The following is a 26,104-nucleotide window of genomic DNA, read 5'->3' on the forward strand; positions in this document are numbered from 1 at the left end:
CCCTTTATTGGTCTCGTCTCCAAATTAAGCAGTCCCAGTCTTTTTTCCATCAGTAACTCCTCATGCTTACAGGTGTCTGGCTGAGCAGGGCTTAGAAAAGGATGTCCACTTCTGAAACAGTCGTAAAACTCTGGCAGGCTCCTGGATAGATGCATATTATCCATCCCCTTCTCTGAACAAGGTTTACATGAAAACTGCAGTATTAATATTCTGAATGTATGACTAATCAGAATAAACATTCTATCTGTCTCACCTACCATCTATTTTAGCTTTTTTCTATCACTGTGTTATCTAAGTGCTTTGATTATTTGGGTCATTCTCCAGTTAGCCCTATGCCTGGCCTCTTCACACAATCTATTCCTGTTGAGACAGTGAATAAGTGGGAGCTTCCATAGAGGTCATTGCTGGGTCAGGGAGTGTATTTGCAGGTACTGGTGATCAGTGGGTGTAGTCCCCATATTGCATTACACCTTTCCATGGCTCCTGTTGAGGAGGATGGTTAGAACACTACCTCTGTGAAGTTTGATAAACTTCTCAATTCTTCTGCTGGCTGGGTTTTCTGCCATGCACTTGTATACATAGGCAGGCAGAACTTGGCCCATTGTGCGCTGTGCATGTGTACGAGTAATGAATGTAATAGTAACAATTATATCCAGTGCTAATAACTTATATATATTTTTAATTTTAAGAGGAAATTCTGTTTATCCACTCCCAGTCATTCTCTATTCCCAAAGCAACTCATGTTACAACCCTCTTTTTTCTGCCTTGGAATTATTAGTAAATATTGTCAAATGTGGTAAAGTCCAGAAAGTCCATTTTACCTAATGATACCATTCAACCTGAGCAAACACATTACTCACCGATAAGCATCCGCTCTGGGGCTGGAGGGAAATTGTTTGTGTTTGGATTGGGGGGGGGGGGGGAGGTGGAGATGGAATAGAAGTTATGAGAATGAAACTAAAATGTGCTATAAATGTACAAAAATTAGCTTTTGTCAACCCCCAAACAATAGGCTGGTCTTTGTCAAGTCTTCAGAATTTGTGGAAAAATTGCCAAATATTCTTAATCTTTAGACAGGGATTTTGCTGCATTTACATTGCTATTCATTAACACTTTAGAATTGTTACAATCACTTAGTATATGTTAATCATGGTAACTAAGCTATAGTCATGGGACACAATAAAGATTTTTTTAAAAAAACAAAAAGGTGTATTTAAAATATTATTTGAAATGTTCTATTTATGTTTTATAAGGATTTCAAAGTGGTGGTCAAGGGAACAGAACCCCCTTTCTTAATAGTTCAAATAAAATTTTTTATTTCCCACTAATAATCCTGTTTTTTGTAAACTGCTCATCTAACAGCTTCTATATTATTGTCTCCTATTGAGTCAATTGTTGTTTGTTTTATGCCCTGTTTCTAAGAGGTTTAAAAAGTGACCCAGTCATTTTAATTCGCACTAGGCTGGAACTTGGAATGCCAATGATCAGCTCTGATACAGTTTCTGAAAACTGATTTCCAAGAATGATGGAAGAAATATCGTAATGAATAATGTAGCCTGCTGAATAAAACATTGGATTGAGGGTACTAAAAACAAGTTTAAATGTGGCGGAGGGAAGTATAGGGTTTCCTAAAATTACACGCACCAATTTTTAAAGGCTAGGCAGTGATCTTAGACTGAAACAGGATCGAGGGACTTAGATTTTAAATCAAGCCTTGGAATGTCAGTTTAAATTGTCAGTAGCAAATTGAAGTTACATTGGCCATTGCTCTCACAGTCCATGGAGGGGAGAATTATAGGAACTCTCTTCTTTAAACATGTTCCTATTTTCTTAACTTCTTGCATCTTTTAGATTCTTCTCTTGCCTCACAATTGTAGCATGTTTCCAATGGACCTTGATCTTTATCCCTTCATAAATGCTCCTGAGTGGGCTGTATTTTTAGTATTCTAAAGAATAGTGTGCTGTGGAAACCTATGGATCTAGCCGCTTTTGCTCTGTTGAGTCCAGGTATTAGAATACATGTGGTATAAAAGATATCCCACTATTAAAGACCTTGACAAATAGCTACCACAGAATGAATTGAGAATGGAATTTTAATCTTAACTCATAATTCCTTGCTGTAGTCTCTAAATGTTGCTTTAATGCTATGTTAACATAAGCTCTTGTGCTCCCTGATGCTTCCTCACACAATGGTGAATTTGTGCCCAAGGATCTAGGCCAGGAAACATGGAACAATGGGGAGTGTCTTTTTACAGCATGTTTCCCATCCCCGCTTTTTCTGAGCAGTTTCAGGTGGGAGGGAGAAGAAGGGAAGTGGGTGTATAATGTTAGCTGGGTTCCGCCCTCCTCCCAACCCATAAGGGTAGCCTGTGTGTTAAGTAAGTGCCTTGTGTACAGCATGTTGAGTTTCATAAAGAGCTTGATCCTCTGTAGTTTGGAATCCATGGGTAGGCACAGTCAGAGGAGCTCCTGGCAAATGACTCTTCTGGGCCCATATCTAGGAGGTAGTGAGGAGGTCAGTGGCTTCCATTCAAATGCTACTTGCTTTCAGTGGGTTCCCCAAGATCAGCAAAGGGGGCAAAACCTGTGGCTTGTTTTGCAGTGAGAATAACCCCTTTCCCACACTTCCCAAATGGAAGGAATTCCCAGGAAACCCCGGAAGTTGAAATGCATAGAATTATCTTTATCCTGTGCAGGAAAAATCCTGGTAAAAGGAGAATTTAGCTCATAGAATTGTGTGTTCAGCTACAAATGGCATCAACAATTCAGTGCTGAAATCAGTTGCTAGCTTCCTGTACTAGTGATGTTAATGTGTTTCCTTGGCCCTTTGGCTAATGGAGTGAGTGTGTGTGTGTGTGTGTGTGTGTGTGTGTGTGTGTGTGTGTGTGTGTGTATATATATATATATATACACTTCTCAACTTTTTCATGATTTATACTGGTCATTTCAGGGCTTATTCACAAATTGACATGAATAGTAACATCCAAAGGTGTATCAGTGAAGTTTTTAATCAAACAATCCTACAACCTGCAATACTGTTCTTTTTAATATATATGTATCCTTACCCATTTTCTGACATTTTGTAAAATTAACAACGCGGTAAGGAACCTTATGGAATAATACCAGGGTTTTACTTTGAAAACAAAGCTCACAAAGCGTAATATGAATGTCTTTACTAATGTCAACTGAGAAGCACATTTTGCACTTGGCAGAATGAACCCGCTAAGCAGCAAAAACAAGAGACTTACATTGGCTTAAAGCTGTAGTTCAAAGGAGGCTGTGTGACATTAAAAATCAGTCGTGGCAAGCAAAGGCCCATGGAAAATCCAGAGTTTCACTGATCAACATGACATAAGAAGCTTTTTTTTCAAGTAACGAAAGCCATCTACAAGCCAAATTCAAATGGCACAACCCTTATGCAATCCCGGGACAGCTTCACCCTTCTTAAGGACAATGTACCCCTCAAGCAGCATTGGAAAGAACATTTTGAGAGTACTGAACCATGAATCTGAAGTCTCAGCTGCCACCATCAAGTTCATTCCTCAGCATTCATTAATAGAACCTCTTGCTGACCCCCCCCATCTTCTGAGGAAGTTGAGTGCCATCATCAGGCTAGGAACAACAAGGCACCAGGCCTAGATGGCATTCCCGTGGAGGTCTTCAAAGCTGGTGTAATAGCACTCATGCAAAAACTTCATCAACTTTTTGTTAGAATTTGGATTAATGAGGAAATTCCACCCGACCTAAAGAATGCCAATATACTGACCATTTTTAAGAAAAGGGACAAGTCAATGTGGGGGAATTATCGAGGTATTGCCCTCCTCTCCATTGCTGTGAAGATTCTTGCTTGCATCTTTTTGAACTATCTCCTCCCTCTTGCTGAAGACGTCCTTCCAGAATCCCAGTGTGGTTTCAGACCATCTCAGGGCACCGTCGACATGATTTTTGTTGCACAACAGACCCAAGAGAAATGTAGAGAACAACACCAGCCATTGTTTGTAGCATTTATTGACCTAACTAAGGCCTTTGATCCATAACGCTTCATGATTGATGGAAATGTGCTGTCTAGGTTCGGTTGTCCATTGACTTTCATTTGCATTCTCAGGCTACATCATGATGGGATGATTGCCACTGTCCTCTGTAATGGGCTGGAGATGGACCTGTTCGCCATCCGTACTGGTATCAAACAGTTATTGTGTTATTGCCCCAACCCTTTTTCCCATCTATCTTGCTGTGATTTTGATTCTTATTCATGACCACCTTTCTTCTGGAATTGGGATTGTGAGTGCTGCATGGATGGCCAGCTCTTCAACCTGCAGTGTCTTCATTCTAAAACTAAGGTCACCAGGATGGTTATTACTGATCTTCAGCATGTCGCTGACCATGCTATTCTCACACACACTGAGGCTGACTTGCAATCCATCCTAGATCTTTTCTCAGGCGCCTATCATAGCCTGGGACTTTCCCTCAACATTGGGAAGACCTAAGGTGCTCCATCAGCCTGCCCTAGCACAAGTTGCCCCCATTCTCCCACAAATTGTCATCAGTGGTGAATGCCTGGAAAATATTGAGTATTTCCCTTATCTTGATAGCCACCTCTACTAGACAGCCAATCTTGATGTGGAGATTGAACATAGGATCTGTTGTGCCAACGCATCCTTCAGAAAGTTGCTCGTCATGTCTTTGACAGAGATCTGCAAATGGAAATTAAGATCCTGGTCTACAATGCAGTAGTCATCCCCCTTCTCCTTTCTGGGTGCGAGACATGGGTAGCATACCAAAGCCATCTTAAGCGTCTGGAGTGGTACCAACAGCACTGCCTTAGGAAGATTCTCTGTATCAGAGGGGAAGACTGTCACACCAATGCCAGTGTTCTATCGGCAGCTAACATCACCAATGTTGAGGTGAAGATTATGAAACATCAACTTCACTGGGCTTGTCGTTGTGTGTGGATGGCTGATACTTGTCTTCTGAAGCAAGTCCTCTTTTCTCAACTTAATCATGGTAAGAGGACCGGTGGGGGACAGAGGAAACACTACAAAGACTCCCTGATAGTATATCTTAAGAAGGGAGGCATTGACCCCATGAATTAGGAAGAGCTGATTGGCAATAGACTACAATGGCATTGCATCATACATCAAGCTGGAACCCATTTTGAAGAGAATCACCTTGCTAAAGAGGCTGAGAAATGGCGGAGGAGGAAGGAAAGTGTACAGCATCCCGGCTTGCAGTTGTGCTCTCTCCACCAACCACCTGTCACATATGTGGAAAAACCTGTAGAGCACAGATTGGACTCCTCAGCCATCTTAAGTCTCATCAATGACTTTTCCCCTGGCAGACATCATCCTTGTATCAAGAGATAGCCGCCGCTGCCAAATATGGACGATGTTTACAGAAACTTTTTGCCCTTAGCACATTATTTCAGTATTACAGTTTATTTATGTAAGCCTATTGTAAAACTAATGGATAATGGGAGACCAGAGAAATGATAGCACTCATTTTTAAAAGCCTTCAGAAAGTGAGTGGAGACTACAAAAGGACTGGCACTAATGAGCTGATGCAGTCCTCAGTAAGTGTGAGTCTTTGCTTTGACTTTAGCTGGCTTTGGATCAGGCCCTAATAAAGATTAATGAAGAAAATGCAAAGCCAAGATAAGGGAAATAATGTTGTAAGATGGACAGAGTATAGTAGATGGTTGGCCAAAGCAAGAGCAGAAAGAAGAAGAAGGTGTAAATGACATAATTTATCTTGTTAACCAGTCCAAATATTTAAATTAGGTTATTTGCCATGATTGTAACTTTTCTTTATAAAAGCATATAAAATGTTCAAATGGAGATGGCTAAGGTTAAATAAATGCCTTGACTTTTCAGAGAGCGTGATACCCACAGCTCAAAAATCAGGACATTTTTAATTCGATGCTTAACTGTAGGCACCTGCATTTGAGTATGTTGGTATTAGAATGCAAAATCTCCAGGGTCTGACTGTTTTTGTGTTTGTATGGTGCTTAGCACAAGGGGGCTGCAGCTGGGGTTCTTGCCCTAAGGCTAAATGTTGCCTGGATTAACAGAGCTTGCAAGGCCCTTGTGTGTTTTCAAAGGACAGAAATGGAGCTGCATGATTTGGGGTCCTCAGAACTTTTTGATCCTTGCCTTTAAACTGGATCCTGCAAGGTGTTTGAGCACCTTCTGAGAGGTACTTTGTATGCTACTGCCTGTGGTGTGGGAACCAAGTCAGCTCTCTGAAACTGATTGTCCTAGTGGTTCACTTTTTTCCTGCAGAGATTTAGACTGCAGTTTACTTCTTTAGTGGTTGTATAGGAAGGAACCTTACTGAGAACACCCGGAGTGCTATACAATTACAGCAGGGGTGTGTGCAAAGCTGTTGGTATGTTCAAGCTTTTCAGAGGGCTGCAAATATTTCAGGGTTGACAGCAAACATCTCAGGGGCAATAGTCACCCTTTAGATTTCTGCAGAGTTTTGAGCTTAAGAAAAGCAGACCCTCTCCATAGGGGATCAGAGTTGACTGCAGCCATAAAGCACATTTTTGCCTGCCAATGTGGGAGGTAACCTGATGAGAAGGGGTAACTCTCAGTCAGTGAATTCTTGCATTCTGGGCCTGCCCATCAACATTACCTCAGTTACTGCAATGGGGCCAAATCCTCTACTCCCACACATAAAGCAATGGACTTGGGGTGGGGTAGGGGTGCTGTGGGGTGGAGACAGAGTGCTCCAGCCAAAGCTCCACCATTGCTACTGCCCCTCCTGGGTTTAGTGGTGTCCACGTCTGCTGTGGGAATGTGTGTAGTCACTGACCTATTGGCCATTGCCATGCCACACCCGCAAAGTGGTTGTTGCTAAAGCCCCTGAAGAGCAGCTGGGCTCTCCACACACAGCCTGCTTCCACGGCAGTGAAGAATGCTACTGCACCCCCATCGTGAGACTGTGGTAAGAAACATCAGGATGGTGCTAGGTGAGCAAAGGGAATCAGGAGGGGGATGCAGAGAGACAAGAGCTCTGAAGACGCCTGAGCGAGCCTGCAGAGTATTCTAATGAAGGAGAGACCTTTTTAATTGGACCCTGAAATGAACAGAGAGTCAGCAGAGCTGTTTGAGGACAGGAGTGGTGACGTGGTCACACTTCTTTGTACAGCATGCCTGGGAATGTGGATAGCAATGTTCGGCTTGTGCGAGAGTCTGAGCAACTTGGACTTGGGGATGTTGCTGAGAAGGGAGCTGTAAGAAATGTGGGCATGGATGAGGATTTTGGGAGAGGCAAGCCAAAGCAGTAAGGTACACAGGCATTATTCCCAACAGGGTGAAGACTTGCAGGCAGGCAGATCCAGGAGAGAGGGGAAGGTCAGGATGAAGGATGGTGCAAAGGTTACAAAAAGGGGAAAATGTCTCAAGTGGAATTGAGTTAGAAGTGGAATCTGGCATGAGAGAGTAGGTAGGCCTGTATTTAGGGGTGCACCTCTCATCCACAAGAAACACTTCTTTCTTTGACACAGTTAGCTGAAAGAGTCTGTGGCTTTGGCACAAGTTTTTATATTCCTGATGCACAGAAAGGGTAAATTAATTATCACTACGTAAGTAAATAAGTAAATAAATATTTTTTTCAGTGTGTGAAATTTCCAAACTCATGTAATCCTATTAACTGAAAATGCTCTGGGAGATGATCCGTATTTTGGTAGCAAAAACATTGCCGGCAGATACCTTATATAGTTACATCTTACATTTGATATACAAATAGCCATGTAGCATTTAAGAGTGTGATAAATATATATAAATATAAATGAATATATATATATAAATATAAATATAAATGAATCCAGGTTAAGTGTAGGCTGGTGCTAGGGGTTGAGGTTTGAGGTAGAATCAGAGGTAGAGTTTAGAATTGGCTGTTCTTGTGCGTTTTTATTATTTCCTAGGGACCCAAAATATGCTCAGTGATTTGCAGTCTTGTCATAGTCTTTGTCTTGAGAACCTTACACTCTAGAAACTGCTCACAGACAGAAGATTAGGCCCAGTGGTGGGTGGTAACTTAGGATATGTCTACCCTGCAATAAAAGACCCACGGCGTGGCAGCGGCTGCACCAGGTCAGCTGACTCAGGATGGTGGGGATTGGGCGATTGGGTTGTGGGGCTAAAAACTGCAGAGTAGACGTTCAGGCTTGGGCTGGAGCCCGGGCTCTGAAACCTCACAAGAGGGGAGGATCTCAAAGCCCAGGCTCCAGCCTGAGCTCGAACATCTACAGCGCAATTTTTAGCCCCACAGCCTGAGTGCCACGAGCCCGAGTCAGTTGACCTGGTCTCTGAGACTTGGTGTTGCAGGTTTTTTATTGCACTGTGGACATACTAGAATTTCAAAAATCAAAGGGTCTCAGGCTCTTTTCCTTTTTATGGTGTTGGGATGGTGAGAGCCTTTAACATGGGTGAAACATGGAACTGCAGAACCAGAACACAGGTTCCTTATGGTCAAACCCAGAACCAAACTATCAGGTTGTGTTTAGATACAAGGATCTGAATCTGAAGGCTCCCAAAATCCAGAAGGGTTTGGATATGAGGCTCCAGTTTGGGATCATCTTTAGTTATCAATTCTGATGAATCAAGAAGTAAATTACAATGACACTGACCGACAGCAATATTTTAGCTGAACACATTCTCCACATGGTTAGCTTCTATCACTGAAATATGTTACAATTTCAGAGACTCAGCAGCAGAGTTGCTGGGAGCAGAAGGCCTGCCTTATCCTAATTTCTCAATTGTATCCAGGTATGTCAAGTTAGATCTCCATTTGAGCCAATTACCTAGTTGCTGCATCTTTGTGGCTGACCTAAAAGGGAAGAGACGTTTAAATGACAGCTGAGTTGCTTTTGGCTTAGCTGACTGGAAACCCTGACAGTTGTGACCCTGTAAAATGGATTGTAAGTAATTTCAAGAATCCTACTGCACCTTCCAAAATGGTTCCAGAGAGTCACTTGGGACAACTCCAGCAGAATAATACTGCCAATATTATACCACTGATGTAAAAGCTAACCTCCAGTTGCTTGCAGTGCTATAAGAGGAAAATAACTCAATCCTGTACCAGTTTAGTCAGCCCAATCTTCACGAGCATGTGTTTGTGAGTGCAGAAAAATCTCTACCTGCCATTTCATAGCTTTCAAGATATTTGTGATGATTCTGAATATCAGGTGGAAATTTTAGCCTAATATTTCTGTAGTTCAGTTAGCCAGTATTTTATATGTAACCCCAATATTGGAATCAGTTATAGTCATTGGGCTGGATTGTCTTCTTTGGTGAATGTCTCTGTGAGGATCTCCTTGCAGCATTCCTTCCTTCCATTAGGGCAGGGATAGAGGTTATTGTCCCCTCACAGAATGAGCCATGGAATTCACCCCCAATGCTAAAGAATTCCCAGTGATCTATTGGGAAATCCTGTACCTTCGGCTCTGTGCTTCCCAGTCTGAAGCACAGACTACAGTAGGAGAAAGCTGGCCACTCAGAAGACAAGTTCCCTGCCTCATTGAATAAAATGGAAGAAGAACAAGGCTGCCGGTAGAGGAAGGAAAGAAGAAGAGGGGGCAAATAAGGGGAGTGACTGAAGATTAAAAAGACCTCTAATGACTTGAGGTGTCAAAAAATTCTCTATCTCGTGCCACCATAAACCTTAGCTTTCTTAATTATTGATGGTTGGCAAGGGCATGATTCTGTTGGCAATGTCTATCTTGCTGTTGACTCTTCTTCCAATCAAACGTATAGTGGAATCATATCCCCAGTTGCTTCTCTCAGAGAGTTTTTTTGTCAGAATTTTTGCCAGTGAGGTACCAGACAAGTCATAGTATGTCTGATATATGAATTAATTTTGTTTCAGTGATTTCCAAACACTTCACAAATGCACTAGGCACTGTTTATGTAGCGTGTCAGCAGAGTTTACTTTAAAATAAATACTAAAGTGAAATGAAGTACAGCACTGTCTTTGAATGCAGTGCATGATTTTACACTTCATTAAGTCTATTTTTTGTACTAGTACATAAGTGGTAATTGTACAGGTAAAAGACGAAATGGAGTGAACAAAGAGAGGTGTTCCTCAGTTGAACATGCTAAATAAATGTATCCATTTTTAATGGTGACATTTGCCAAAAGGACCAGTGCTATGACTGTTTGCACAAGTTTTATGAATCTGTTTATTTTGTAGTTGAGTAAAACTATTACTCTGTCTCAGCCCCTAAAACAACCTCTTGTACATCTGAAACCTATTATATTCAGAATACCTCAAGGAAGAATACATACAAATAGCTATGTAATGGGAACTTTTCTTCTTTTCCAAGTTTGAAGAGTTTTTATGAAATGCTCAAACAGACTTCCCCATTATTAGTTAATTGAGGCTTGAATTTTAATAAACCTCTTAAATAAAAATGGCTACCCTTTGTTTTGATATTTTAAAATTCACTTACATTTCTACAATAGATCCCCCCTCCCCCCCAAAAAAATCTTCCACAAGAAAACCCTCATAAACAAGTAAATAAACCACAATAAAAATGGTTACCTTAAACCGCTGAACTCGAGGTTAGTGAAGACAATGGGGCTGCAAAGGCAAAAGTGAGGCATAATTTGGCCTGCAGTAACTTTAGGTACTGGTGGTAATGCCTGAAAAAGAAAAAAATAATAATCATACCTTGACTTTCATCTCCCAGAAGCTGAGTTATGTCTTCTTGTATCTGATGCTCTTGTGTAGCCTGGTTTATTGTTCGATTTTTCATTTATAAGAAAGTAAACTAAACCAGTAATATGAATTTCTCAACAATTAAAAAGTAAATTTAAATTAATAGGTGGCAGCAGAAAAGTGGACATTAACATAAATTTTGTTTAAATTAACATTGTGTATATTACTTGTGACATCAGACGAATATGTTTGTATAATATATAATCTATATATTTAATGTAAAATCTGTTTATTTTAGGCATTTATAAAGTGCCAGTCTACATAGGATGTAGGTACTGGTCACGTAGATAACCGTACAAGAGCAATATTATAAATAGTATTTTAATCTTTGTTTCAAGAGTGATGAATACATAAACTAGGACATTATGTACAAACATCTGCCCAGCTGAACCATAAATATGAATCCTTGGATCCATCACAATTTTTGTAACTTCTGTTTTTGTATTATTAATACAAATACAACACAGATTCCATTGGGTCAATTTGACATCTATTTATAGTTCTCTGTTTATCCTGCACAGGCAGTGGTGGAGGGTTGCTTACACTGTTCTGCCAATATGTCGTTCCTTTGATCGGGAGGGGTCTCCTTCAGAGGTGACAGAGTAGTGTTGATCACCATTCAACCATTTGTTCTCTCTCCAGAGATCGCAGATGGGACTGCCAAGAATGAGGATGTCTTTTGTCATGTGGATAGCTGATCACTAGGAAATGAACTGAATCACCAAATTATTATGCATAAATCCTTTTAAACAAATATAAATCAATATGTAGGCCATGAAAGGGACATCAGAGGAGAAACCCCATTGAAGACAATGGTAAAACTCCTGTTGACTTCACTGGGGCCAGGATTCAGCCCTTGGTGATTAAATTATCCTGTTATGACAGACATCTTTTTAAAGAGATTAGAATTAAATTCCACAACTGACAAGTGTAAAGGTATGAGTCAAAGTTTATAACATTTACCAGGGAGGGGAAACTGTATCACATCTCTGACATAAACCAACCAACTATTGACAAGAATTAGGAAGAAACATAATGGACATTTTTACACCTCTGAAGGGTCTGGTACTAGCCCATGCTGTAGATAAAATACTCGATTAAATAGACTACCATTCTGACCCAGTATGGCAGCACCTATGGAGTCCATATTACTGTTTTATTTTGCTGTGCTAATCCTTTGCACCAGAAAAGGATTTTTTGCATGCAAGAATAAAAATGTAGCTGCTGATATAGGGAATATAGAAGGCTTGAATCTACAAGGCTGTGAGTGAATTAGACATTCTTCTTCCAGCTGCTGCTGTTCACAACACTTTTGACAGTTAAAATACATCATGCATTCTCTTGTCCAGTTAATGTAAACAATTACTATTTTAAGTGGAGTCCATAATCAAACCAAAATAGAAGGATGCAGACAGACAGTTCAGAGATTAAACTAAGCAGTAGACTAAATGAATGTAAAAGTAGTTTAAATATAAAATAAAATGAAAAAAAAATCTAAATCGGAATGTAAGGTTTAGATCGACCCAAAACACAATTGTTTTCAGTTTGGATTCATGGATAATTTCATTTTTTATTTTTGTTTTTGTTCTGTTTGTGAATAGAAGAGATTTCAAACTACTGAAACTTGCAAGAATTCTGGGCAAGCATAATTAAAAAAAATATTTTCATAGTTTGTGTCCTAAAATGCATTCTGCTCATTCAAACAACTAAACATTGCTTATGTGAATTAGTGAAATTGTACTAAGAACTCATCAAAGAAGTCATTGAAAACTCTCCTTGCCCCACATAGAGGAATCCAAAATGGGACACGAATAACCCTCCAGCTCCTTATTTTAAATGCTGTAAGTGATGATGAAATGAAGTGGCCAGTCATGCTGTGTATCCCCAAATAACCATGTTGCCAGCTATTGAGTCTAGGGCTTGATTTGTTGCATTTCTGAATCCAAGTAGAATACTGATAATACTACTAAATAAATTTAAGGCTCAATCCTGCAAAATGCTGAGCATTCTAGCCTGATTCAGCAAAGCACTTATGCATATGCTTAACTTTAAGTCTTCACTTTCAGCATGTGAGTAGTTCTGTTGAAGTCAATGGGACTGCTCATATGCGTAAAGGTAAGTATGTGCCCAACTGCTATGCTGAGTGAGACCAGAGTGCTCAGCACCGTTCAGGATCAAGCCCACATAGCATTCTTTGTATTCAAAGCACTTAACAGAGTGTCTGTCCTCACAATAGCTGTGTGAAGAAGATATTAGGAACACATGCTATGGATGGGGAAACTGAGGCAAAGGTTACATTTTAGATTATAAGCTCTTTGGGTCAGGGACTGTCTTTTATTATATTTCTACACAGTGCTTAACAGGATGGGATTTTGACCTGATTGGGGCCTCCGGGCTCTACAGTAATATAAACAAATGACTTCCCCATGGCCACAGAGGGGAGATCTTGCCAAATATTTGAGTAGTTTTGAATTGTGCTTTTATCTCAAATGAAACAATCCCATGACAGAGGAGAGTCTGGGGCAATTTGTTTTTGCACCTTTAAAAACCAAAAACAAACAAACAAGGTGTGTGTGGGGGGGGGGGGGGGGGGAATGCAAGAAGGAAAACAGGTTCAGGTTTCCTGATTTGTTTAAATTTGTGGTGCACTACACACACATTCATCAAACCCCTTTCCTGGTGACAGTACTTCATTAGATTAGTTGGGTTGGGTATTCACGGGGATTTTCATCTTCTGATTCATAAAATTCTTTTATTTCCTAAAGAATTTCCTGTGTCTGACTGGAATTTCATGTCTGTAGGTTTAGCTGGGCTCCTTGAAGCAGTTACTTTCTAAATTACACTGTGCTTCAGATCTCCATGTAATACCTGGAGAGCCAGGTCACAGACTGACTCCTGTTTTTCAAGAAAATTGATCCCCTTCAGTGCCTTACCTGTAGTCATTTTATTCAGAAATGTTTAAAATCTTTTTGGCATCTTCCTTTCATGACAACAATGTTTTTCACTTGCTGCCTCTGCAGTTTCCCCATGTCTGCTTATGAATATTTGTGTCTAATTCTGAGCATGCACCCCAGTGATTTAATGTTAGTATGTAGCTTGCCGGCCTTTCCCATCAGGTTTTCATCACTCACATGATGTAAAGGAGAGTTACGAGTATATTGGACCATTTAGCAATTGATGAGAAATGCCTGTGTATGTCCTTTTTCCTTCTTGTTTTAGTCTTTTACTTCTTTTGAAGGGGGTGAAAGTCAGGTTAAGTTGGAATACCAGAAACCTTGTGTGTTCTTGTTTTGAAAGGTTCAGTGTATTGAAGATGATACTTTTTGACATGTGAGTTCCAGAAATGTTTAGAGTGATTGTAGTGTGAGCGAGTCCTGCTTATACAAGGAGTTTCATCTGTGTGTTTCTCTCTACGTGTAAAATGACAATGCTTAGCTGCCATTTGTTGTTAGAGTTATGGGATATATTTGAATGTCCTTAAGCTGAGAAAACTGAAGTGTAAGCCTGGATGCTATTTAGAAATGAATTCAACTTCATTTGTCAAGATGACAGTTGTAAAGGATCCTCAGATCCTTGTACTTTGGAAGATACATATAGCATAACATGTTTCAATCAGCAAATTTCTGAGCTAAGTATTATGCATGTAACTGTTTAGACCCGGATATAAATTTGTGACAGTAATTCTTGGTTTAGTGAAGACTGTAGCTATAAACAAAAACTCTCTAAGAACAGACTCATTGCTTGTGTAATTATTTCATTTTTAAAAAGTCACAAATATATTAACAGTACAATTTTATTTATCAGATTGTATGGTCTTAATCCTCTACTCTTACAGCAGTTTTACTGCAGTATAAATTGTTACTCTGTTGTACCAATGGAGAATCTAGTTTCACATTTGTTTATAATAGTTAAAAATCAGTAATATAGCAGAACAGTTTTAATCAGCATCAAAAGCTTCAAATTAAATAAAGGGCCAAAATTTCTGAAATTAAAAATTGAAATAGCGAATCACAGGCGCTGACTTTGTCCTTTCCTGCGGGGTGCTCGACTCCCACTCCACCCCAGGCCCTGCCGCCAACCTACCCCTCCTCTTCCCGGCCCCCCTGCATCTTCCATCCCCCTACTTTGAGCACGCCCCACCGTCGCTCCTCCCCCTTCTCCTCTTCCTCCCCAGCGCATACTGCACACCACTAAACAGCTGATTCATGGCGGGTGGGAGGCAGGGGGAGGCACTGATTGGTGGGGCCTACCAATGGGCAGGAGGCGCTGAGGGGGGAAGCTGATGGGGGAGAGCTGCCGGGGGGTGCTGAGCATCCACCATTTTTTTTCCCTTGGGTGCTCCAGCCCTGGAGCACCCACAGAATCAGCAGCTATGTAGCAAATACTTTTTTGTGATATTTACTTTGAAAACCAAATGAATAAATGAATTGCCGTATACATGTATACAACAATTTTAAATGGCTGAATATAGCACATATGCAAGCATTGCATAATCTATATCCATATGTTAAAATGTTAGAGACGGGGAAAGTTTTAGGGTAAAATTATTCTTGTCTTGAGGAAGATTAGTGAAAAAAACATAGTTAAGAAAACATTCATTTATAATTTATGCCATTGTCACAATCCATTCATCCCCCCCCCCGCCCCGCCACCTCCAAATTTTGGTGTTAGAACTGTATGATTAGCTATATATGTGCTTTAACCAACACAATTTTAGAACAATCATCTTACATTTCTATGTATGCCTTTCTACAAGTCCTGTATTAGCCTGGGCAAGTGGGTTTACTTTCCCTATCAGCAGGTGGAGACAGGAACAAAACATTAGATGTCACTCTTTCTATAGCATGCTTGCTGGATCTCATTCACCAGTTGTTTACGGTCACCACCAGGGGGAAGCAGCTCTGTGCTATTTAGTGATTTTCTTAAGTGTGTCAGGCTTCTGACCTATTCTAGACAATCTTGTTCATGTTGCTAGTAGTGTCCAATTTTAGGTGAGCCCCTTCAGCTTCCGGTTCTACACTGTGAAAGCTCAATAGGCCTGGGTCTAGCATTGCAGGTCATTCTCAAATAGCATCCTCATTTGTCAAGTTGGTAACTCAGCAGATATTGCTTTCTTTGTTCTTCTCCTTCACTGTTTAAAGAGGGGGAACAGCTAAGACCTTATTAAGGGGCAACAATTCTCTATGCTCGCCTCATGTTCAGTGGTTGAAAAGGCCAGGGAAGGCGACTCTTCGTTCCTGACACTGTGGAAGATGTGCTTGTATGACTCAGCGTGCTGAGAATGTTTAATCCAGATTGTGTAGAGACAAATACCCCTTGCAATAAGAGACTTTGAAGGCAGTGCACCAAGCAGCTTCCAGATTGTTCATGCCAACTATTCATTTGTCTTCTGATTATGGAAATCTGGAAGAAGTATTATAACTTGCTGCCTAGACCCTACCACAATTCATTCACTCCAGAACTGTGACCTGGAGTTGGTTAAATATTTAAAAAGGGCTTTTCAGATCTGAGGGCAACATTCTCAGCTCCACTCAGAAAGAAAGAAATAAAGCTATGTGAGATCTTCACTCTAGATGTTAACCTGCACTTTTCTCCCTCAAGAGGAGTGGTCTTGAGGGCAGTTGCCTTTCCTTTGTTTTTTCCTTCCTTTGAATTCTCCCCCTCTGCCCAAATAATGGCATATCAGTTCATTTTAATTTAGATGAACATGTTGTTCACCTTTTTTTCTTGATGGAGAATGAAAGAAGTGTTTGTGCTGCTTGATACGTTCCTTTCAGAATCTGACTACCTTCTTGTTTTGGTGTGAGCAAGTTAAAATGGATCCATAACCTCTTAGAACTGGTGGGTGTTTGGCACCTCAGAGGCCTGCTAAGCCGGCAACTTCTAGTTCTCTCAAGCATATAAGAGAGAGAGTGCCCCCTGAGCAAGGAAATGGAACTTGTTCTGGAGAGATCTGTGGAACAGCCATGTTAATATTCATTCATTCTTTAGCCAAATTCCACAGGGTAGGTGGTTTTTCTTCTGCTGCGACTACTTTGGATTATGGGATCCTCAGAGCAATGGCTCCTCATTTTTCACTCATAGCCTCTTGGGCTTTGTGAACTTATTTGTCCCAGAGGAGTGCAGTTTTCTTGGTAGATCATGGGTGGAAATTGTCATCAGTTAACTTCCTAAGTTTTGTCCCAAATCATGAAAAAATGTCCTTGATGAGTAAGAATATTTTGTTCCTTTTAAATTAATTGTGATGTAAGTATCACATAAATTCTCTTTCAAAGACATCACATTTAATAGCTAAAGTAAACAAAAGGAAGGGAGCCTTACTTTTTTATCATTACGCATAACTCTTTCCCTTGTTTAATAATCTTGTCTTCGTACTGAGATCCATGTTTGTTCAACTGTAGGTGGGAGTATGTTTGTGTGGATGACATGTTGCTCAGTAACAAGGCACATTTTGATTGAGTGTCTCTAATCTGGTGATATCCTACCAACTACTAGGGGGTCAAAACAATTTTCTTATCAGAATTCCATCACCATGATTCTAGTTTTTCTCTCTAACCGAACTGTGATTTTTTAAAAAAAGTGTTAAAATATTTTGGCTTGTAATATTCTGTAGATCTACGGAATTTATTTTAAAAAGAACAATTATAGATATTCTGTTCTTGAAATACTCCAAAGCAAAGTTGCCGCAAACGCAGGCCTCTCAAAGGATGAAAACATGCTTGAATTCCGATGAAGTAGGCTCTGTGCACAGTTATGTTTGAGTAAACATAGAAATCAGAGGATTACATACTTGATTGCCGCTGGTAAAAAGGAACTTTGTTATACAAGCTCATCAATAATTGCGTCTGATGAATTGTGCTGTTTGATACTTGGTTCTGTAGTACAGGTGCTAGCTTGGAACTCAGGAGACCTGGGTTCAAGTCCCTGTTCAGCCACAGGTGCCCTGAGTGACTTTGGGCAAGTCACTGTCTACCCGTGCCTCAGTTTCCCATCTAAAATGGGGATAATAGTGCAGGGATATTGTGAGAATAAATATATGAAAAATTGTGAGGTGTTCAGATACTATGGTAATGGGGTCATCTAAGTACCTAAGGTCTGGTCTACATTGGGGGGGGGGGAATCGATCTAAGATACGCAACATCAGCTACGCGAATAGTGTAGCTGAAGTCGAAGTATCTAAGCTCGAATTACCTGGGGTCCACACGGCGCGGGATCGACGGCCGCGGCTCCCCCGTCGACTGCGCTACCGCCGCTCGCTCTGGTGGAGTTCCAGAGTTGACGGTGAGCGCGTTCGGGGATCGATATATCGCGTCTTAACGAGACGCGATATATCGATCCCGGATAAATCGATTGGTACCCGCCGATACGGTGGGTAGTGAAGACGTACCCTAAGATTGATATGTTGTACCAAATTGGTGTAAACGAGGAGAGAATCAGGCCCATGAAGTTTGGAAGCCCTCAAATTATTTTTCCCTTGCCACCTCAATGCAAAATGCTTTTTAAAAGCAGTAACAAATTATGAAATATTGCCCAATTGATGTGGCATTTTGCAATGTCTCTTATAAATGGATTTTTTTTTTAAATTTGGTTTTAATATGGATGGCCAGGAAGATAAGAGGTGAAAGATACTTGCCTACCTTTGTCGATTGCTTTGAGATCTGTAGATGAAAAGTGCTATATAAGAGCTAGGTGGTGGTGGTGGTGGTAAAATATTAATACTACTCAGGAAAAATCTTCATGATTTTAGTGGGAGCTTTTCTTGAGTAAATCTTGAAGGACTGGGCTGTATAAATGAAAGATCTTGCCCCAAAGAGCTTAGATCCTATCTTTTTGGTCTGAGTTTGTACAGCACCTAACACAGTTAGGGTCCTGGTCTCTGATTAGGGCTCCTAGGTGCTACCACAACATAAATAATAGTTTCATTTCTAGTTGGATTATGTTGATAACTGGGCTGTATTTATTTTATTTATTTGATTCTCCCCATTAATGCATTATATCAGGTTGCTGTCAAGGCTAACTCACTTAAATAACTACACAACGTGCAGTCACAATTTAATACTGACTTATTTATACTAGATGAAAATTGTGATTGATTTAGTGAATTATGGTGCTAATACATAATTATGCAAATCACAAGCCTCTTGCAAGACGTACATTTGCTTTACTGTTCGGGCTCTTATAAGGAAAATAAATCCATTATCCAAAACTGAATGCTTTTGGATTGAGGTTACCAGGTCAACAGTAAATTTTAAAAACGATTTGAGACATTTCTTAATGACATTTTAAAATTATAGTTACACTGCTACACATGATATTATTCAGATCCTTTGCTGCTGCAGATCTACAACTGACTTATGTGTAAGATATATATTTAAAAACATTAACCATGATTTAAAGTAACAAGAAACACTGTTCAGATGAGGGGAGGAAAAAACCCTTTGGATGAAGTGTGTTAGGTTCAGTAGTTTTATTGAATCTCAACCAAAAAGAAATCATTTGTAGCTGAATCTATGTAAGAAAACTGGGGGAAAGATCAGTGCTCCTGCCTACCTGTTGCATTTTAATAAAGTCCAAGGTTGGAGATGTCTGATGTAGTTTAGAGGAAATGCAGCCCATTCCCAGTATGTATATTCATTAACCCTTCCGCAATATTCTAAAACACCTCTCTCTCTTCCTATATATAGAGGTGTTTTAGAATATTGCGGAAGGGTTAATGAAGCAGGCATAGCAATAGCTGTATGCTAATATTGTTATTATTTTCTAAAGCGAACAGATGCAGTATGTTTTCATTGACCCAGGAATATCTGGGTTGCTCTTGTCAATCCAATTGTTCTGAGTTATTCAAATGTCAAACAAGATTGTAGATGTGAAGTTTCAGACTTCTCTCAACAATCATTTTAAACAGATTTATCATGCTAAAACTAAGCAAAAGAAATAAATCCAGATTTGATACATTGTTTTGTAAAGACCTGTTTTGACATTCAGAGAGCAGCGATAGAAAGAAAAAAAATCATTGTCTTTATTTATGACTTCCAATCCTTTACTTCCCAAATGAGAGACAGAATAGCAAGATGATGATCCTCTCATATCAACAATTATTTCGTAAAATTTCCTTCAGACACAATTCCTAAGGGTGATATTTCCTTGTTGTAGTGGCGCAACTCTGCTGATCACAGAGTTTGTTAGAGCTCACCCACTTCTCTTTCCAAACTCCAGGCCCTACTTTTTCCTTATGCTCCCTCACATTAACAGCCTTGCTCCCAGCCCAGCTCCCTACCTGTCCCTTCCTAACAATATGGTCTCATGGTCCTGCTGAAAGCCTTATGCCATAGGAATGGGACAATTGGGATTGTTTCCTTTCCAGTGGGATGTATATAACACTTGATTATAATCCTGGAGGCTCACAAGATTTCTGTGCCTGATTCTGCTTATAGATACACTGGTGTAAATCGGGAGTAATGGCATTGAAATTAATTTTCCTTCACTGTAAAATGTGCATAAATGAAACCATAATCAGGCCTACTCTATCCAATACCATCCTAGCAAGTAGTATTTTGAATCAAGGACAGTATTTCAAATCTGGTACCACTTCTTTACTGAAGCGTAAGCAAGATATATTGTGAGAAATATTTCTTATTTCCTGTAACTGTTCGCTGCATATTCATCATCCAGAAAATGCTGTGAAAATAAATGTGTAAAGCTAGCCAAATTACCCAAAGCACATCTTGTATTTGCAAAGGCATTATATTATATATAACAAAATTACAGCAGTTGTACAGTTTTTACATCTAGGTTGTGTGTGTGAAGATAGAGGCTGGTATATGGATCTGTCAGACTCAGTCTTAGTATAAATATGTATGGGGGGAGAGAGAGAGAGAGAGTGAGTGAAGTAACTTAAAGACCTACAACTGTTTTAAAGTGGAAGATTTATTACTGTATTTAAACCTTGTATGCTTCGTGTTTTTACAAAGATGTAGTTTCTCAGTGGAATAAGACAAACTATGAGACTCCACATTAAATACTGCGGTTTTCAATAACAAAAATTGTGTTTAAAAAGCATACGAGTTCCAAAACCCAACCCATCAGAGAAACCAGGCATTTTTCAGGTCAAGGCCCTTTTCCCTCCTGCCCTGCCTCCCACCAGCTGGTGCCATTTTGCAGCCCTAGCATATGCCATCACTCCCTACCTTTCCACCTGCAAACAGCTTTCTGAAGGAAATGCTTGGAATAATTTAGCAAAAAAATGATGAAGTACAGCCTACCCTTTACTGTCTCTGGAATCTAAAATGGAAAACATAACTAAAAATCACTGCTATGGAAGACAGAGAGGAGATCTCCAATTCACGGGTATATGAAGGGGGCACTAATGCAAAAACATAAAATGGTTTGTGATTGCAATTGTGCTGTTCAGGACATTATCAAAAGGAATATTCTGAAAAAAAAATGCTAACTGGGCCTGATTTTTCTAAAGCAGCCTGCAGTTTTGCTTCTGCAAATAATTATAGGCTCACATTTTAGCAGTTAAATCTCTAACTTCCTAATTCGTGGACGCAGGCAGTTAGATGTCTAAGTGATACAAAATGTGCCCCAACTCACAAAATTGGAAGCAGGATTGAGACTTTCCTTGAAAGATAAATAACAAAATCCAGGGGTAGACTGTTTTGAAAATATTTATCATGTGTTACAGTTATGCTGTAATTTGATGGCTTAAGTAGGAAATATGTTGTGTACTCTATAGGAGTCTTCTCAGAGGTCAGTATCACCTTATGAAAATATGCCCTGGGAGTGCATATGCCAAAGGTTTTCTAGAATTTTCATCTTCATGGAGAATAAGCTTCCTTCTGTCTTTTAACCTTAATGTGATAGAGATCATATGCCATACACTGCAATCCTTGCTGGAACAAGTTTTGATTTCTCTGTCTCTCACACACAAGACTATGAGTAGATTTTGTGGGTTGCACAAACAACATCAGACATACTGTATGAGCAGAAACATTTCTATTCCTTCCTGCTGTTAACCTGGCTGCCCAGGGCAGTCATCAGGTGTTCTCTGTTCTGGAGAAAGCATTCTCTGATGAAAGGAGTATGAGCCTTCATCTTCTCTTCAGCAAATTAAGGGTCATCAGTAAAAACAAATTATCCCAATTTTAGGGCAAAAGCCATGCAGCTTTTACAAAATATTTGGGAGAAATCTCAGATGGAGGAGGTGGAGAGAAGTGTAGCAAATGACTGATTAAATATGTTAAATCTACTGGTTTAAGAGTCTTTGTTGTTCAGGGCCAAGTGGAAATGACCTGTCTCTAATGTACCGTTTATACACAGTTTTTAGTGAGGTAATGGATAGAATAACGTTCCATTGTTTTGTATGTTTGCATTTTTGGCTCAGAAAGGATGTTCACTATATCTAAATAATTAAATCTGGCATGTAATATATCAGAAACCCACAGAACCAAGGATAAATGGGCCTGATTCTCATTTACTCTAAGGCCTCAGGGCCTTTAAGTGGGTGCATATATATAATATATTCCTGTTTTAAAGCACCTTTCCACTGTCAGAGTGGTGTAAAATGGCCTGAGTGAAGATAAGAATTAGACCCATTTTAAATGTCTATAATCCAATACGAATTGCTAACAAACAAGGCTGTGTGTAACATTTGCATCAGTCCCTCTCAAAACTGAATCTTGAGTTCAGGGATCAATGTATTCACAAACCTTGGCTCCTATTCACAAAAATTTGCAAACTTTAGTTGAAGTTGTTCACTTAGCTGGGAAATCCAAAACTCCCTGTCCCCAGCTTGTCTCCTGCAATTACCCTTCTTCCCCTCCCCACAGCTGCTGTCCTGTTCTACCCACCAAGCTTACTGTTCTTCAAGGGAAAACACTCCTGCTATTGCTGCCAGCTAGATCTGCTGAGCTCAAGCTGATAAATGTCCAATAATCATTAATGTGCTACCCTTCTAAAGAAACCACACATGAACATTAATGAGGTGTCTCTTCCCGGGGACAGTCTTTACAATGCAAAGGATTACAGTCCCTCTCAGCCCCAACTCAGTAGAACCAGCTGAGAGCAGAAGTGGGAGGGCTTTTTCTTCCCCGTTCCTATTTCCCTTTTGGAAGCATCCAACTCCAAAATGCCATTTGAAAAACTGAATGAAGCATGAGTCAGTAGCTTGCAGCCACCTGAAAACCATGCTACTGCAGCCACTCTGCACCACTTATGGACCTTGGGAGGGAGGAGGAGGTGGCAGGGCTTAGGTCGCTGGAGGAGGGAGAAGTGGTGGGAGATTACAACATCTAAGGGCTGATCTTCACTACGAGGATATCCACACTGCTGCAATCGATGCAGCAGGGGTCAATTTAGTGGGTCTAGTGAAGATCCGCTAAATTGACAGCAGAACACTCTGTGGTTGACCCCAGTACTCCAGCTCTCTGAGACGAGTAAGGGAAGTCGATTGGAGAGCGTCTCCCATCAACGCAGTGCAGTGAAAACACCTAAGTCGACCTAAGCTACATTGACTCCAGCTACGTTATTCACATAGCTGGAGTAGCGTAACTTAGGTCGACTTACCCCCGTGGTGAAGACAAGTCTAAGGGTATATCCACGCAGCAAAGGAAGAGTAGGTGTACCCATCCTAGCTTTATTCTAGCTAGTGTGGGTAACAATGGTAATGAAGACATGGCAGCAGAGGCTTCAGCATGGGCTTGCAACCAGAGTACATATCCAGTAAACAGCATCCCAGACAGACATTTACTGTGGCAGCTAGCCTGCAATGAAGCCCATGCTGACACATCTTGACTCCTATTGTTCCCTGTGCTAGCTAGATTAAAACTAGCACACGTAGCCTACTTGAGCTACAGTTACACCTTAAGTTGTAGTGTAGATGTACCCTGAAGCAAGAAGAGATCTTCTGGAGGTTCCTGGGAAAGAAGGAGAAACAAGAAGCCCCTATTGTGTCTTTTTCTAGTTACACAATACAGACAATATGAAGAAGCCACATGGGTACGACTGGGTGCCAGATAAGTGTGTTTATTAAATATACACAAACATGCCAGGTCTAGCTAGATACATTCTGCAGCTCTGACTGGTTTCTGGCTGCTTTTGAAACATAGTACACAATGAGCGCTACTAGAAGGCTCACAAACTATCCAAAGGATACCCTTCTATTCCTATTTGCTACATTTCCCACGAGAGGGAGTGAGAGAGGTGAGGGTGAAGGGTACTGGGTCACCTTGTAAGTTTGCCCAATGAATTCAAACTTTCCACCAAACATGCAGCAGTTAGTTTGGTTCCATCTCCAGGCCAACCACATGATGGTGCCCTTCATGAACTGTACCCTGCAGGTTTCACACAGCTGTACTGTCAACCCTCTTAATGTTATTAGTTCATCACAGTAATACTGTAAGAGACACAAAGAGGCGACCAGATGGAGGAGATGTCATTGAGGTGGAAATGCAACAATTTAGCATTAAGTGGTTGAAAATCTTAGGAACCATCGCTTGGATTTTCTAACTGTGTTGTAGTCACTACTTTGGGGGAGCAGATGCCTCACTGGCAGAATCTATAGAACAAGGGACATTCTGAAAAAAGTGTGTGCACTGGAAATTAATAAACTAAATTCTAGTCACTCCAGTTGGGTACAAAGGCTGCTTTAAGGGAGCTCAACTCTGTTTGTACAGGTTTTCAGCTGACTTCACTTTTAAAAAGTGCATGGAATGCATCCAAAACAAATAATTTTTTGTGCTAGATGGGAAGACCAAAAGGAAAAGTCTGGAGAGAGGAGGATGGATGATCTTCCTTTAATGTCAAAACTGACATAAACATATCCCCCCAACCCCTTTGCACAAGATAATTTTCTCAGCAAGACACAGATTGCTTCAATCTCTGCATAGCAGCCTTTGAAGCTTTCTCCTTATTGTTGTGTGTGGGGGGAGGGAGGGTTCCCTTTGAGGATTTCTACAGCAGTGAAGAGTTCCTCCTTCAAATACTTTCACATTATGAGGAAAATGCTCTCTTCTTTGGGGCTTCTCTTCGTTAAGACTTAGGGCTGGCCAGAAAACAAGAATTCTGCTTCGCAAAACATTTCATTTTTGACAGAAAAAGTTCTGTTGAAAATTATTCAGCCAGGTCTGCTTAAGACCTCACTCATCATTAGGTGGAGTTCCAACTCAGGAGATAATTTGCATTGCTGGAGAGGATCCACCAACTGGAAGATAAGAATTTTTGAAGGGTTCCCGTTCTGCAGAACTTTGTAATAGGCTGCTTCTTTGTTTTTTTGTGTGAAGCTATGTGCATTGTTTGGCAGGGATGGTTTACAGTATGGAGTAATTTATAAAGACGTTTGTTACTTTGTAACAATTATTTTTAAAGATTGACATTACTAAAGGGATTCAGAGGTGGGTTTCTCTCTTGCAGGATGTTTGCCTTGTTCAGCGTATTTGATCTTCAGCTTTACTGCTGTCCATTTTTTCCTGTCGTTCACACTTGGATAACACTTTTAGACACTGATCCCACAATGAGCTTTGTGTGGGTAGGCCCCATGGACTTCATTGGGGGTCCTGGTGGGCTCCTACTTGGAACTCATTGCAGGATTGGGGCTTTAATTAAGATGATACTGTATTTATCCACGTTTTCCCCAAAGGGTGAGAAATGAACCATCTTGGGGAGGGGCTGTTTTTCCCCTTTAATTTCACTCTTACATGGTTTCTTCCTCAAAAGTTTTCCTCCACATTTAACTGTGTAAGGTGTAACTAAAGCTGTGCACTATTGTTCCGCATTGACATGCTTTCTCTGCACATATTGAGACCATTTGATAGCTTCCACACCTCCCTTTACTAAAAATCTTGTGGGAAATTCTGTACATCCTGTATTCATCTGTGCAAAGTGATTTGTAGTTGGAGCCTACATTCTTTAATGACTTACTGCAAGGCATTTTATGAAACCATTAGTAACAAATGTTTAACAGATATTAGGAGAAAGAACAAGGAACTCTGGTATGTGTGAGCATATATACAGAGAGAGAGAGTGTGTGTGTGTGTATGGGTGAGTGACCTTAGGGGATTGCATGAGAGGGGCAGGTATCTGGTGGTGATGAGGTGGGTATGGGATGGATTTTTAAGTGACCTTTAAAATCTTTCAAGTAGATTCTCATGTGGAAGCCAAGCTATAGGCAATACAGCCCTTCGATTGCTTTTTAGGTGAACTAACCAGGCTGTGTGAGGGGAATCTGCTGGGACGCTGTAGTTGCAGGGGCTTGGGTTCTCCAGTCCCTGTGTTGGTGGATAGGGGGAGACTAGGGAGCGAATAGTTATTCTTCAGATGGTGATGTGCAGCCATGGATTGTAAATAGGGGTCACAATATATTGTACCTGAGGCTGCTATGGAA

General features: G+C 40.4%; 1 protein-coding gene across 6 annotated transcripts in view; it reads left to right on the forward strand.

The window, feature by feature from the left end:
* MSRB3 (methionine sulfoxide reductase B3) overlaps positions 1-26,104 on the forward strand; it is a 136,300-nt gene that overhangs the window by 98,322 nt on the left and 11,874 nt on the right. The gene's annotated exons all lie outside the window — the stretch shown is intronic.

The sequence above is a fragment of the Emys orbicularis genome, chromosome 1 (assembly GCF_028017835.1).
Source record: "Emys orbicularis isolate rEmyOrb1 chromosome 1, rEmyOrb1.hap1, whole genome shotgun sequence".
Lineage (NCBI taxonomy): Eukaryota > Metazoa > Chordata > Testudines > Emydidae > Emys > Emys orbicularis.